Source organism: Rousettus aegyptiacus, unplaced genomic scaffold (genome assembly GCF_014176215.1).
Source record: "Rousettus aegyptiacus isolate mRouAeg1 unplaced genomic scaffold, mRouAeg1.p scaffold_m13_p_14, whole genome shotgun sequence".
NCBI lineage: Eukaryota > Metazoa > Chordata > Mammalia > Chiroptera > Pteropodidae > Rousettus > Rousettus aegyptiacus.
This window is the reverse complement of record NW_023416289.1, coordinates 12234604-12245323: the sequence shown is the minus strand read 5'-3', so window position 1 is coordinate 12245323 and position 10720 is coordinate 12234604. Positions and strand designations below refer to the sequence as shown.

General features: G+C 34.2%; 1 non-coding gene across 1 annotated transcript; it reads right to left on the bottom strand.

Annotated features, from left to right (window-relative positions):
- Positions 1 to 535: 535 nt before the first annotated feature.
- LOC118611566 lies at positions 536 to 662 on the bottom strand. The gene has a single exon (XR_004954523.1). It is a non-coding gene; the product is annotated as a U6atac minor spliceosomal RNA (small nuclear RNA).
- Between the last annotated feature and the right edge of the window lie 10058 nt (positions 663 to 10720).

Below are 10720 nucleotides of genomic sequence, written 5' to 3'. Positions count from 1 at the left end.
CAGTGTCTCACACAGCTAGGGAAGCTATGTGCTTACTTACATGCTTTCATTTTCTCCAGCCAAAGAAGTCACAGGCTGAAAAGTTCTATCCTGCCCCTAAGTTGTACTTTCTTGGGTGGATCAGGTAAGATTAAGCCTTTTTTATGCTCCCCAGTTCATCCAAACTCATATTTTTTTCTTCAGTTATTTATTAGAACTTTTCATCTGGAAACTTGGACTTCCATAAAGGTTCTCTTGTTCATGGTTGATTGTCAAAGGCAGTGTTTTCCAAAGGTTCTTAGACCATGGCCAAGAGTGGCTGGAGCCAGTTCATGGGTCACTGCAGGGTTCATAGCTGGGACTGAGATCGGTATGCCTATTACCTTGTGCGTGAGTGAATGAGACTCCTCCTGGATACCTTGCCTATGGTGCTGGATCCTGTAGTTCATACAAGGCACTTATGTTTGTGGATGGATGCTGAATTATTATTGCTGGGGGAAGGGGACAAAACAAGGGATATTTTATTTCGTCATGATGCTGACATCATTCCTTATCTGATACATTTTGATGTGTGATAGTGTCATTGTCATTAAATTCTTTAACCATATTCATGTTGTCAGGCTCAAGGGCCTCTTCCATCCTTGTGACAGGAAGTGCTAACCTTCTCTCCTTTCATACAACATGTAATTAAATTCTTTAAAAACACGTTTTATTATGAGTGTTTCTAATCATTGCAAAACAGAGACTAGAATAATGAAGCTCTAGTTTTATACCATTAGTTTCTACAAATATGGCCAATCTTGTTTGTCTAACCATCTGGGTTATTTCAAAGCAAAGCTAGACATATTATTTTATCTGCAAGCACTTTTATTTGCATCTCTAACAGATTTGAATTCTCAAATAAACATCATTATATCCAAGTGAAAAAGTGAAAAAAAAATTCTTCATATCATTTAATTTGCAGTCAGTGTTTAAATTTTCCCCACTCATCTCATGAACATCCTTTTACACTTGGTTTGTTTGAATCAGCAGTCAAATAAAGCCCACATGTGGCATTTGGTTGATATGTCTCTTTCAGTTTGTATCAGACCTTTCTCCCTCTTCTTTTTTGTTCTTATCCTTTTTTTTTTTTTTTGGTAAAGAAATGGGCATTTGTTTTGCAAAATTTGGCCGAGTGTATCTCCATCCTGTTGTTTATATTTCCCGTAAACTGTTGGTTACAAGTAAAACCCTGAGTTTAATATTTTTGGCAAGAATCTTTCATAGGTGATACTGCGCATTTCCTATTACATCATATCAAGAGACCCACAATATCTGATTGCTTCTCCTTATGATATTAAGATTGATTAGTGGCTCAAATGTTTCCAGGTTGATCCATCCATTATAAGGTTCCTCCTCAGTATTATCTAATGGTTTTAGCAGCCATTTATGATCATTGCCAAGATGCATTATTTCATTATGGGTTGCAAAATGGTGAGTTTCAATTCTATGATTTCTTTATATTAACTGAGTGTTTACCGTGAAATAGATTTCATAGAGAAGAACAGGATAAATTCTTGAGTCTTATATTTGCCACTTTTCAAATTGTATTGGTGCTCTAGAAACCTCCTGAAGTGACCATTTTTAAAGTATTATTGCAAGTGCATAGATTTTAATATGTTTGATGTATTTTAATCCATTGTAGTATTATTTTTTTAGTGTTCATGTTGTCCCATCTTTGGGCAATGGAAGGCCATTACCATTGATTCCTAAGGTCCTTTTCACATGACCCTTGTAGTCTTTCATAGTTTTCTTTTTTTCTGGTACAACAAAATATCTCAGGCATACCTTGTACAGCTCTTGCCCCAGATCTGGAATCTGTTATTTCCCCAAGAAGTTCTAGTTCTTATTATTAGGAATCATTACTATATTCTAAATAGTCTATAATTTCCTTCTTAGATGTTGAGTTATTCAGAAAAGTGTTTTAAAGTTTCTAAGTGGTTAGCTTTTGGCTTTGATTTTGTTGTTAATTTCTTTATTTCCCTGTAGCCAGAGAATGTAGCTGTGTAATTTTTTTTATGGCCTACCATTGGCATTACCAATTAAAAATGGTTTATGAGCATTTGAAAAGAATTCTATGGAGTTATTAAATCAATTATGAATTGTTATTCATAAACATTATTTTTGTTAGCTTATCTGTAAGTTTTTAAGAGAATTGTGTTAAAAACAACTGCTATCTAGAGTGGTTTACCTATTCTTTCATTTCTAAAAATATATTTTAGCTTACTTATTTTGAAGAGTTATGATTTAGTATATGATATTAGGGTCTAGATAGAAAGTCTAAGTATTCTCATCTGTAAGATGAATAATTCGAAACAATATAATATTAAATTTTCTTCTTTTTATTTAGTATTAGACCCATAGAGTACAAACATAGATATTTTCTTTTGTAAGAGAGTACTTAGATTTTGTCAGTAGCTCCAGGAGGAATTGAAAATATCATATTTTGGGAGTTGTGATGCTGGTTAGTGTATGCAATAATTTAATAATATAGTGAAATGCAAATAATTGCATGAATAAATAAATGAGAAATAATTGGACAGTAGTCAATATAATTATTATCAGTTATGCACATTTTCTTTAATATTGCTTCTTAGTAACCTGATAGTCTCAAGAAAACAAAGACATTTGCATAATGTAAGTGCAATAAGGATTCCTTCTGGGTGTGCCTTTTCCTTTCCTTGAATGCTCTGAAGTTAAAAGAGTACATTAAGAGGGCCCAGCGTATGACCTGAATACCCCATGGTAAGGCCAACTTCACTCATGTTAAGATGGGATATGTGACAAGCAATGTTCATGTGACATTTTAACATATTAGGTTGTGACTGAACCAAGAGAGCCTGCCACCTACAAGTCTCCTTTCATTTCAGCTGTTTAAAAATACAATTTCACACGTTCTTTCATTTTATTAATGAAATGCTATGCTTCAAACCAAGGGGCTTGCCTGCCAGGTGGAGCTATAATTATGCCTGGGCAGTCTGCAGCTGTGTTTAGTTATAAAGCTTTAACTAAAGAAAATAGAATTTGAGTTGCTTTTATGTATCTCATAATATTTCCTCAAATCAGTATATTTATATGACAGTTAAATGATTTCTAAAGAGCTTACTGGCATTTACATTTTTTTTTTTCCAGGACATTGAAAAACTGATACTAAAAATGACCTACTTTTTGATTATCTTTCAGCAAAACAAACCTAAAATTATCCTTTTGTTCTCCTGGGGACAGCATAATCCATCTCTTTCTTGACTCCTCACTTTCCCCCTACCCATTACCCCCAATCTATTTGCAAATCCACCAGCTCTGATTTGAAATAGATCCAGGATGCAGCCTCTTCTCACCCACCTGACTACTACAACCTGAATTGAACCTGCACCATCTCTTGCCAGGACTCTACAAACACTTTCTATTTAGGTTCCTGCTTCCCATCCACGATATATTCTACACCAAGACAGAATGGTTTCTTAAAAAGGTAGATCAGGTTATGTTTCTCCTCTGTTCTTAACCTGTTTTGGTGTCCCTTCTCATTTGGAATAAATCTGGAGTTATTGCTCTGGTCCACCAGATCTTACCCGATCTAGACTCCTCTGGCTCTTTGCTCTTATTTCCTACCACTCTTCTTGATGCTTCCATCTCAGCTGCACCAGCCTCCCTGCTGGTTGTAAACCAGTGAGCATGATACTACTTCAGGGATTTTGCACTGGCTGTTCCTACTACCTGGAATATCTTTCCATACATATATGCTTGATTTGTTCCCTTCATTCAGGTCTCCAAATAAATTTTATCTTGTCAGAGAGGACTTCCTAAAATTATCCCTTCTCCTCCTCATTACTGTCTGTCTTCTTACATAGATTTATTTATTCTTTTCTTAGTGATTTATTAGCATGATAATGTATCTCTAGTCATGCATAAAGAAGTTCCAAGAGAGCCTAGATTTTGTTTTGTGCATGCTGCTTTCGTGTGCCTAGAACAATGCCTACTGTATCATCAATGCCCAATCAATATCTATTGAATGAATATATGAAGACCAGTGCCTGCTGAGTCTCCTGTACTTGAACCTCATGTCCTAGTTCTCTGAAAGTCACAATCCAAATTCGTGCTTTCAGAAAGCTGGATACAGCAACTCAGAGCCACTTCTATGGAATTATAATCTTACTATGTACAGAATGACCTGTTGAATAATAATTTCTCACTTTTTTTATGGTACAATGTCATACCATTTGTAGACCCTTTTCTATTATTATCTTATTGAATTTTCACAATTATTTTTTTTCATGTTAGAGATGATAAAATGGAGACTCAAATAATGTTATATAGTTGAGATTTAAACCCAGGTTTTTTAAGCTCAGAGGATTCCTTGCGCCCCCCCCCCCCAAAAAAAAAAGATGTTTGGGCCTTTTTTATGTGGATAGCCTTTTCAGAATTTTAGGAAGGTATTATACTTTTTATTTGAGAAGAATTACTTTAGGCATTAAAGCTTATTGCTGTTGGGATTTGAAGTTACCCTGGTTATTTAAAACCATCTCTAGCAAGAAATAATGTAGGAAGAGCATATTCAGAGGATGGGTTGAACAATTCCCACTTAATCATAGGATATAGCTGGTTCCACATGGGCATTTTGGGGGTCAGACAAGAGTTGCAGATTTCTTAAGGCTCAGCTTATGATGTTGTACAATGTAACTTTCACTACATTTTGATTGCTCCTGTGAACAGGGAAGGTCACAGGGCCAACCAGATTTTAGGAGAGTGAAATAAACTCTACCACTTGACAAGGAAGTGGCAAAGTCTCATTGTAAAAGTTGTGTTGCAGCCATCTTTGTAAACACAACCTACCCACCAAAATTGTCCTGAAACTGTCTTAATTTTATCACCAGTAGAGAATAAAGAACTTTTTAAGACAACAACGATAATCACACTTTAAAAGAATTTTGGGTTTTCTTTGGTGTACTAGATATTGAAGAAAAACTTCACCTCTGAATTATACCCTCCTCACTGGGTATGCCATTAGATCCAAAACAAGAGATGTATTGCTCCTCTTGATTAGACAGAATTGATAAGACCTTCAAAAGAGAATAAAAACTGTGTTGTAGAATTAGGCTGGATTTTCTATATTTCATATATGTAGCTAGCATTTGTACTTTGCCACAGGATTTAATGAAGCTGCTGTTATGCTATTTGTCACAGGAAGCTTGGACAAGAGAATGTAGACTAATCATTGCCACTCACTTTGAATATTATAATTCAAGGTAATATTATAATCTGTGCTACTAATACATGATCTTGTCATGTTTAATAAATCTAGAAATGGAGAATTGACCTTTTATTATGGTATAGTAGTCTTTCAACAACCATATACATTTGTTTTTTAATTCATTATTCCTCTTTAACATTTATTTAGATATACTTCTAGCACACTAGTAGGCTCATGGTAGGGCACTGAATAAATATTTGCAAGTGTTGAATTTTGTAATAACTGTAAAATCAGTTTATCTTAGAAATTTCTTTTTATGGGGAAGAAATTAAATACTGTGATTAACTCTAACTGTAGTCTTACTAGACACTATTCTTTTTACAGATATATGCGAACTATATGCATGTAGTATATCTAGTCATTGTTTTAACTTTCACTTTATCACTATCATTTTTAATTTGTGACATTCTGGTCTCATGTTTTAATTTCTTACTTTATTCCACCTCTCCCAATTCACCCTCCAGTACTTGGCAGGACACTCTGTCTGGAATTGCTGAGTTAACAATTTCCTCTGCTGTGATCCTGTAATTCTAATCTTTACCTTTACAAGGGAACTTTTTGTGAATTCTAAGCCCATATGCTGTATATCTCCATTTTGCCTCTGAAGTAAGTTCCAGACACGTGACAAATGTGGTCAAACTATTTACAACAAATGTCCACAGGAGCATTCATACTAAGCAACTGGGAAACTGGGGTTGATTCACAGAAAAGTTTCTGTTTGACTTGAGTGTCATAAACAATGATATCACGAAAGTAAATATTCCACATCTGGCTGTCTGGATTCTTACTTGCATGGATAGTTCTGGAAAGAAAAAACTATGTGGATCAGTCAGCATTATATTGTTCACATAATTACAATATTTTGTACAAGTAAAAAAAAAATTCTTGGTTGACTCTTTGGATAAGTTTCGCTCTCATGATAAGTAAGCAGTCACTATATTTCGATTAACACTGTAGAAACAAACTTGTTACAATCTTGCCTTAGTTGCTTAGTTGCCTCAGGATGTGTAGCTATCTTGGTTTTTCCCTTTATACAGGATATTCTTAAGATGTCATTGAATTAAAAGAGAAAAGGGTTTTTCCACATTCAGAAATATTCCTTAATATTTAATTTCATTATAAATTATGTACAATGTCAAACTAATTATCCTCGTATGCATTAACCAAATATTCAAATAGTTAAAACTTTACTGGTAACCAGTAAGCTATGGAAATATAATTCAGTTAAAGGTGAAAAGAAATAAGAATTGTTCTAATAATGGACCTGCATATATGTTAAAATACATACATTTTTCTTGAAATGTGTTTGCACTAAGGATAATCTATATTTGTTGATTCTTTAGCATATTATTTGTACTTCAAATACTTTTTCTCTCCTTATAAAGCACAGTGATAAAAGGTAATATAATATTTGGAAGTGTGTTGGCAAGGGAAACTGGTGGAGTTAATCCAATAACTTGGAGCTCTTTGGAGAAAAAGCACTATAGAAACACAGGTATTATTATCACTATTATTACTATGTGGAGCAGGAAACCCTACCTGCCCTTCGTGAAAGCTGGCCATTTAAGAAGGTAAGAAGAATTTCCAAAGCAGGAGTTGAAAGAGTTTCATATTTTGAAAAATTTACACAGCTTAGTAAAATGGCTTACTCAGATTTCTTGTTAACGTTCTTCATTTTTGAAGATGATGTTATCAGTGATTATTTTCCAGATATAACATGTAAGTGACAATCCCAATTCTTAGAAGTATTGAGGGTCAAACTGGAAATACACTTTTTTAAGGTAGAAGTTGTAAAGCACTGGCCCTTGAGATTTTGATGAAACAGTCTCCAGGATGCACAGAAGGATATATAGTTTTACATTAATAGCAAAACACTTGCGAATAGGGATTACACACTTTTATACTTTGGCTTAGGATATGTCAGTATTAGGGAAGAAGTAAATATAGTGGGTAAGAGGATCATCTCTGAAGTTAGACTGGTCTCCATTTAAATCATGGCTACCAGCTATGGGACCTTAAAAAAATAATCTCTTCATGCCTCAGTTTCTTCATCTATATATTGGGGAGAATGAAATTGCACCAAGATCAGTGCCTCGCATATAGATGAGTCCTCAGAAATGGAGACTCTCATCCCAACTAAATGTTACCATTACCTAAAGTTGTAGCTCTTAATTATTATCAAGATGTTCATATATTTTCTGCATAGTTAAGATCTCTAGCTTTTACTTTCTGCTGCTCCTCACTTCAGAGAATGAGAAGAAAAGTCATAGAAATTAATTTTCTAATTTTGATAGCTATTTGTTATTACATTTGGAGGTGAGGGGGAAATTATTCATAAAATAAATATGTTGGTTTGTTGGTTTGTTTACTGCATCAATATAGTTTAAGAAAATGAGATACATAAATTAAATTCATGTTGGCTAATTAACTACATATATGTATCTTTTTAATTTCATTATTATCAGTGCTATAGTTACAAATTTTCTTAGACATTATGTTAAATAATCTTGTTATGACTGTATTTTCAAAAAATTGCCTTAGCAGTATTTCAGCTTTATTTACCAGGTATATCTACTTATTTCAGTTATTTTAGTTATCCTTTAATTAATAAAACAGAAGGAAACATGTTTCAACTTTTTCTTTTTGTAGATATTGTATCTTAGAAGGGGGTATTTTAGTGTTCCCAGTTTACTTTAGATATTATCCAAGTTCATTTGCACATGTAATACTGTGCCTGAAAATAATTATGAATGCAAACATTCTGTATTTCCAAGCATGATGAACATGTTAGAGTGTTAGAACAATGATTTAAAACTATGTTGGCTCAGCTACATATCTGACTACAGCTTTGATGAAAATACTGGGCTAATATTGGAAGCAACTAATGTTATTGCTATGGACTGCTCAGTAGACATGTCTTTATTCAGCTGAGAGAATTGATGAACTAAGTTTTTATTTCAAGATAGTATTTAAATTTGACCCAGATAAAAACCTTAAGGTGGCTACATTTCATTGAAGAGCAAGTAATTCTCATTTCTTTCTTTCTTTCTTTTTTTTTTTTTGAAGTAATATATGTTGGTGCCTCTTCCTGTACAATTATACTTATGTCCTCCTGTATATACATGCATGCACACCCACATATAGTCATTTACTTTGTTCTTGCTATTCTCTTTTGTTTAAATTATTTATTCACTCAAACTTAATTTTTCCCTTGTTTTTTCCCTGCTGGTGTCAAATGAATTCCTTTTTCTGGCAGAAACTCAGCAGGAAATGGATTAATGCAGCTGGAACACAAATAGTGTAGTGTCAGGATGCTGAGGTGACCTCTGTATTTGAAAAATAAAAGAATTGAAAAGTATCCAGCAGCTAAAGTCAAAAGGAAAAAATCTTGATGCATCTTGTTCATTTCCACCAAGGAAATGTTGGCAGCATCTCCAAGGTATCCTGTGAGAGAAAAATCATAATTAAAAAACAAAAAACCTTTAAATGAAGGTGAAACAATCAGGTAGAAATGCTGAGTCTGGGATGCATTTTAATACATTTCATGTTAGCAACTCACAAGGAACCTGGAATATTGAAGTGCGTGATTAATATGAACAGAAAGGTGACATTGTCCCTAACCCATTCACTTAAATTGTGTTATTTCCAGCAGTGAGAAACACCTCAAAAATTCATCTCCCAAAGATAAAAAGAGTTCATGTTTCTAGCCATCCTTTATCAATGTCAGGCTGTGATGGTCGGCCATTTCATGGGAGTCCTTGCTGCTGAGGCCAACAGCGACTCAGAATGGAAAGGATGCCCATTTTCCCTCCTACTGGGTCACTGGCTTGCCAAGAGTATTTTTTTTCCATGACTAGCATTCAGCGAAATACCTGATGTTTAAAAACAAGATTGCTTACCCTTGCAATTATTATTAAATTCTTTTCCTGGGCTATAATGCATAGGCTTTGATCTAAAGTCCTACTATTGCTAGAAGGACTTGTGTGATTACGATAATGTGCACTCCTCTTTTTGCTATTCCTATAGGGAAAATAAACCCCACATTAGTTCCATATTAGTACCTGACTTAGAGAAGTTAAAAAGCACCAGAAAAAGGTTAAACAGAGTCAAGTACACATAAGAGAGCAGTGGTTATTAGTGTTCAGGGAGCCATTAAAAAATTCTGCTGATACAGAAGAATTTATTGGTGCTCCTGCTTCTGGCTGCTTTATGCATTTTAATAAAGAAGGGGAGAGAGAGAGAGAGAGAGAGAGAGAGAGAGAGAGAGCGAGAGCGCGCACGCGCACGCGCGTGAATGTGCGTGCTCGAACACTTTTATGGCTATGATTGAATAAGGACTTTAGTTATTTGGTCTGTCGCTAATTTCATCCCTTTTCCCTCTTTTTCCCACGTGTCTCTCTTTAACTTTTAGCTTCTGAAAATTCTGAAAATCTTTCAGTTCTATTTTGATTAAGGCATTGAAGAAAGAATATGCCTATTAAATCTATAGATATGTTTTTTTCTGATATACATTTTTTGGAAGGAGCCAGATGTTTGAAGGTAATTATGTAGAGAAAAAAATAAATATGCAGTTTTATGAACCAAGGAAAGTTTGTGAAATTCTATATTTCTTGGTGTTTTTTTTTTTTTAAAAAAACCTAATGTGATAGAAAAGAAATGTGGGTTATGATTTAAAGAAGTGATTTGAGCATATGCATTTAACTATTCCTTCTAAATTTTCATCTAAATGACCAAAGAAATATAAAATTAGGGGAAAAGGTATGCAGGTGCTAGAAACTAGAATACACTGTTATTAATTTACAAACTTGGAGAGCTATTTGCAAAATATTCTATAGATAAGGTTGAACTATGAGGAGAGCCAACCAGAATGTGAAAGAAGTGTCTTCTTCATTCCAGAGGAATAGACCCTGAGATAAACCTAACTGTAAGCTCCAGGTGTTAGGGTAATAAGGACAAGAGTGGTCTTTATGAATGGGGGAGGAAGACAAATATTGGTCTGGCATGTGTACTTATAGAGTATTGTGCAGTGCTTACTCCTAATTTATACTTTCAGCAAATGTCAGGCTGTTTACACAGTACCTGATGTTATAGGTAACCGCTACCATCCTTTTCTGTGTGTTCCTTTAATGCATTTTCATTGTGGTAAGAAAGCATACTTTATATAACTTGCTTTTAAATTTATTGAGATTTGTTTTATGCCCCCAAATATGGTCTATCTGGATCAATATTCCATGTGTACTTGAAAAGTATGTGTCTTCTGCTGTTGGATACAATTTACTAAAACATGTTGTTTATGTTGTTCAAGTCTTCTGTATCCTTACTGATTTTTTGTTTACTTGTTCTATCAATTATTAAGAGATTGGTATTGAAATACCTAACTATAATTGTGGATTTGTCTCTTGCCCCTTGCAGTTATATCAATTGTTTTATGTACTTTGAAGCTGTGTTATTAGT